We start from the raw sequence: 6,000 nt of genomic DNA, 5'->3' as shown, positions 1-6,000 counted from the left end.
TAGTCTCCAACCCTTATTCCACCCTCCAATCAAGGAAAATAAGGTTTGTGCCAATAATAAACCAAAAAGGATGAAAGACGAGAGTCCGCGAGTCAAGGCGCGCAGCCGAAAACCTAAAAAACTAGTCCACGAGCACAAAAAGTGGTCTACGAGAGAAATGTAGTCTAAGACTACAAAAAATGGTCTCCAAGACCTCAGTGTTCCTCTAGACCAAGGCAACAAGGCATGGTTCAAAAACCAAGCCAAGAGGAGAACGTTATGCAGTCCCGAGACAAGGCACGCGGCCGAAGGCTTCGGAAATCGGAAACTAGTCTCCAAGAGAAAAAAGTGGTCTACGACCACAAAAAGGTGGTCTACAGACCTCTCTCTCCCTCCAAGGAAGGGAAAACAAGGTTTGGTTCAAAACCAAACCAAAAGAGCAGCAAGACAAGGCGCTTGGCCGAAGGCTCCGGAAATCGGAAACTGGCCTACCAGAGGGAAAAGTGATCTACGACCACAAAAAGTGGTCTACGGACCTCTCTCTCCCTCCAGGTAAGGTCAACAAGGCTTGGTCCACAAACCGAGCCAAAACACAAAGAGTTCAAAGGCCCGGAGGCAAGGCACTCAGCCAAAAACTCCGGAAACTCAAAACGAGCACGAACAAGCACTATCACCGAGCACTCAATCGATGACGTCTAAGTCTTAAGGTCGGTCAAAAATGGGGTGTCTACACTCAGTTTCTCTATCCAGTGAGGATTTTGTGGAGAAGGAGGTATAGAAGTTTCAATCTCGAAAGAAAGATGGAACTAGGGGATGTTAACACAATCAAGCCAGTCAGAAGAGCAAAGCTTTGCCTTCTAGGCTAAGAACGATGGGTCATACCCTTCTGCCTCTTCTGGACGTCGGGTAGCTTGTACTATCTTCGTAGGCATGGAGGATGTGTACCATGCTACGAGCAGATTGTCCTCCAAACTGCGGTGGCAGTCAATGAGTACATATGAATAAATCACCGAGCTCCGAGCAAAGGGAGGAAAAGTTAGAGGATCAACAAATTTGACAAAATGATGATTAACTCACTCCTTTAACTCCAATTCTTCAGGTTCTAGCCAGCTTCTCCAACTCGAGGCTCCAGAGGAAGAAGAAGCTGTAGCCTCATCCCACGCAGAAGATTTTGGATTAGAAGAAGAGCTTCCAATATCCATGTTTTCAAAATTTTGGGTTAAAGAATCGTGAATAATAGGTTCGCAGTCCAAAGGTTGATAACTTACAAAAGCTTTCATGACTTGAATATAGGAAGGTGGGTAAAGGTAGACAATAAATGCATAAAGGTTCTTTCGAGGATGAACAACATCATCGAATAACTCTTCATATGCTTGATCAATGTAAGAGAAGATTGGCTTAGCCATAAAAGATGTATCAATCTTTTCGAATACCAGAATAAGTGGGGATGTTCAAAGGATTAGAAGGGAATTTAATGCAAATGATGAATGACGGTTGCATTTCTGAAAAATGCAAAGCTCATGCACGTTCTAAGATGTGGATAAAATACCTTGATCCACTAATATCACCAAATATTGGGTATATTAGTGCGGGGGGTAATGTTGGCTACACATTTTATACAAGCCAATCACAATTTAACACATGGCAGGATGAGGACAATACACCAAAGCAATCCAAGTGTTCAATCATAGTCATATGCATTGCAGTTACTATTGGTTTTTATAGATCTACGTAGCACTGGATCAGCAAAGAGATGCAAGATGATGTGGCTTCAACGGTTACACATATTTAAATTCAAAATCAGGAGGGAAACCTAACTGCAGATATAGCATAGTGGAGCAAACTATAAGGAAATATGATCAGCGATCATGGAAAGGTGGTTCGACGGTTAGAAATGCAGTTCGACGGTTACCATTGAGAAGTATAAATAGCAGAGAAGCCCCAGAAAGTGTCTCCAGACTTAAATTCAAAAAACCAGTTTTATCCACTTTATTGCCTTTCCAGTTTTTACATTTCTTGTTCTTTACGTTTTGTACTTCAAATTCCTGCACTGCATTTTGTTCATAGGAGTAGTTTCAAATAGTTTGTTGCTGTAAACCTCCACGAGGCTAATTTGGATCTTTGTAAGGCTTTCATTTTACTTAATGAAATACTATAATTGTTCTTTGTTTAATTATTGTTTACTCAATTTTCCTTACACAAAGCCACCAGTAAAAGTCCTCTTCATTGAGGCTGAAAGAACTAAAATACGATCGTCTGATAATTGGTTGGCAATTAACATTCTGTAAAGACTGATTGATCATTGCTGACACGCTCACAATTATAAAAATAACCTTTAAAAGCCAAAAAGCCAACAAATTGTTTATTAAAAACTGTAGTGACTATGATGTTTAGTAATGATGATGGTATTTTACTATTTAAATAATAAAAATTTTCAATAAAAATTATTATAAATCAAAGTAAAATTTTACAGCTGACATTAATTTCAAAGGTAAAAATTTTACTTTTTTTTTAAAAAGAATTTCCTAGCCAACCATTGTTTGATAAATCTTGATGAAATAATTTTAAAAACACTAATTTTATTAAAAAGCAACATTTAAATAAAAAGTTATATTATTTTGAAGTTTAAAATATTAAATTAGTCACGAAGGATATTTTGGTAATAATGGTGACTTTCTAAGAAATTTTTTCATACTTGTCCTTAATGCATGAAAGTTTTATTATGAGGAAATTTTGACCAAATTTTTCAAAAAAAAATATTGCTAATTTAAGTATCCTGAACTAATAGTTTTGCTAATGTTGTTTTTCTGAACAAGCTCTGATACTCTACTGAAACTTTGAGCTCGTTTGGAAATTAATTACTTTAATAAATTTTTGACTTTTCTAAAAGACGCATAGAAAAGAGTAAACAAAATAATTTGATAATTTATAATGACTTTCTAACTAAAAAATTATTATTTTCTCAAACAAGACCTTTTTATATGGGGATTATTGAACCCATGAGCAAGCAAAATACAAAGTGGAGACAGAGAAAGACTTGGAGCAATTAATTAAATTATAAAATAGCTTAAATTTTACCCTTTTCTTTTTTTTATATATATAATCTTAAGTCAATCTAAAGAGTTTGGGAAGTTCAAAAAATAGCTAAAAAGTTAAAGAATTATGTTAAAAAGTTAAAATTTTCATTTTCTCACTATATTTTGCACTTTTTTTTTGTAAAAAGTTAAAAAAATATTCCAAACATATTAATTTTTTTCACATTATATTTTAGTCAAAAAATCAAAAAGTTACTAAAATAACATATTCTCAAACTAACTCCAAATATAAAATAAGGGGAAAATTGGTCTAAGGTCTCTCTCCCAATTTTAGTAATGGAAAAGATCCACAATATTATATTATGATGTCTAAGGTCCCTCAACTTCCACACCAATATATCACAGAGAAAATTAACTCTCTCAAGTCAATCCACCGAATAATTTCTCGTTGAAGAAAATCTGAGCCTACTCTCTCTCTCTATATCAAGAGACCCAGTTTCTTCTTCCTCAAGCAGCTCTGCTTCGGGTTTCCTCCAGCCGTTGCTGCTCTGTACAACACTATCATACAGAGTTCATTAATGCCACTGTAGATAATACCTCTTTCACCTATATATCACCTTCATTGTGTATGCATATTCTGGCATGAAGGAAAAGCAAATTCTCAGCAAAATGGAATGATCCTCCAAAGACATAAGTCAGCAAATAGAGAGAGAGAGAGTGCTTACCAGGGGCTATGTAGCCATATGATCCTGCAACAACAGACATGGACATGGATTGAGGCTTGTCAATGATCTTAGCTAAACCAAAATCACCGACATGGGCTTCAAAGTTCTCATCAAGAAGAATATTATTGGACTTTATATCACGGTGAATGATCTTTGGTTTGCAGTCGTGAAGTAAATAACCAAGTCCCTGAGCAACCCCAAGTGCAATCTCTGACTGATCAAAGCAGAATTTCTTGTTCAAGACTTGCTCTGTTGAAAAGTCATTACTATACCTTGAAATATCTTCCTCAACTCCATATCTGAAACCAGAATTCTGACAGGTTGAAATGCCTCTCCAACAAGCAACCCACACCACGACGCCATCTTTCTTATCTTCCATTTTCTCGAACAATTATGTTTCACAAAAGCACGTCCTAGCAGATGTAGAAGGCTGGAGTTCACGAGAAATGGACAATCGAAGCTCGCCGGAATCAAAATTCTGTGAAGTGTTCTCAAAACCGTCAACATCTAAATACGAATAAGAATCATCTGTATGCTTACTAAAGCTCCTCAGTTCCAGAGAAATTCAAAATTTCTCGGGAGAGAAATTCGGAAGTTAGAGAAATTTGCTTAAAACACATTATGAAAACACATTTGATAAATTCCAAAGTCAGAGAAATTTCGTTAAAACACATTCTGAAGTCAGAGAAATTCAAAATTTCTCTAGAGATAAATCCAGAATTTCTTCTCTAGAGAGAAATTCCGAAGTCCAGAGAATTTTTCAGAATTTCTCTGGACCAATTTTCTCTGGATCAATTTTCTCTAGATCAACTTGAGGGACCTTAGACATTATGAAAATATTGAGTATCCTTTATGCTGTAAAATCTTAATACCAGGGACCTTAAAAAAAATTCTCCTAAAATAAGACATACAATTAAAAAATAATAACAATTTTAAAATTAACTTTCTTAAAATTGTTAATCTCATTGAATCTAATTTATTACATGATCTTATTATCCACACTATGAACATATTCATTTTCAGCTTGAGTTTTATATTTTTTTTTCGAAAAACACAATTTTATTCACAATTCAACACGGGTTAGTAGTGTTGTAGTAGTTTTATCAGTGAATATTCCAACAAGTTTGTTTTTAGGATAATAATATACCAGTTGTAAAAGCAAAAATTATTTACAAAATAATTAAAAAAAAAGTTATAATCATAATTATTAATATTTATAATATTTTTTACTTTTCTATTTTACGTGTCAACGTAATTCTCCCTTAATTTTAAAGATAGGGAATATTCCAACAAGTTCAACATACAAACCAAACAATAATAGCCAGATCCATTTGGAAGTTTAATTTAGCTAGCTGTTAGTACTGACACCATCATGAGTTTGTTTTTTATTTTATTTAATATTGTCCGGAAATTACACAACTGATCCGAATATGTAGTTGTCGTTATTTGATCGATTTGATTTTTCATAAAATAATATAATTAACAAATTTTAAAATATAAACCATTCAAATTATTGAAACGAGATCTAAAAATAAGTCCGCTGGGCCAAATAGCACCTCTTCCATCCGATGAAAGACTAGAGAGAAACCAATCCTTTTAAATGTATACATACATATATAATTTATGATCATATTCTATTTGTAGACATATTTCTTGAGTAGAAATTTTTTTTTTCTACTGAATTTCTGTACGGGGAGCAAATATTCCGGCGTGCCCGTATTCCTTTCTTCCGAGCTCCGTCGATATCCGATCACCTGCGAGCAAATAACGGTGAGCTACCCGGCGGTGTGTGGCCGGAAACACCCTCCGACGGTCAAATTAGCACACACCTTAGAGGGAATAGAGAGAAGGGAGAGAGTGTTTGAGTGTAAGAAATTCCTTACAGAGTGTTCGTCTGTCGCGTATGGGGGCGCAGACATGCTTATATACTTTCTGAGCCCCATATCCACTCCCTGTCATCTCCTGACACGTGGCTCTGCTATCCCATCTGTCAGCATAAACCATGCCATTCATCACCTGCTCTCAACTGCCTGTCAGCACAGCTGGAGCTCGGCAGCCGAGCTGCCCTACCTCGGTCGTACCATGCTTCATACCTTAAGCGCCTAACCGGATAAATAAACGGAGGACCGGGCTAAGCGGCATCCCGGCCGAGCCTAGCCCGGATACTTACTTTGATCGGCCTTCCTGCCGACCATACAGTCTCCTCGGCTGACCACGCCTTTCCGGGCACCGGCCACTCAACTTCCTCGGTTGTCCATGCC

This window comes from Camellia sinensis, chromosome 15 (genome assembly GCF_055761805.1).
Source record: "Camellia sinensis isolate YWXY chromosome 15, ASM5576180v1, whole genome shotgun sequence".
In the NCBI taxonomy this organism is placed as follows: Eukaryota; Viridiplantae; Streptophyta; class Magnoliopsida; order Ericales; family Theaceae; genus Camellia; species Camellia sinensis.
Note: the sequence above shows the minus strand (reverse complement) of the source record.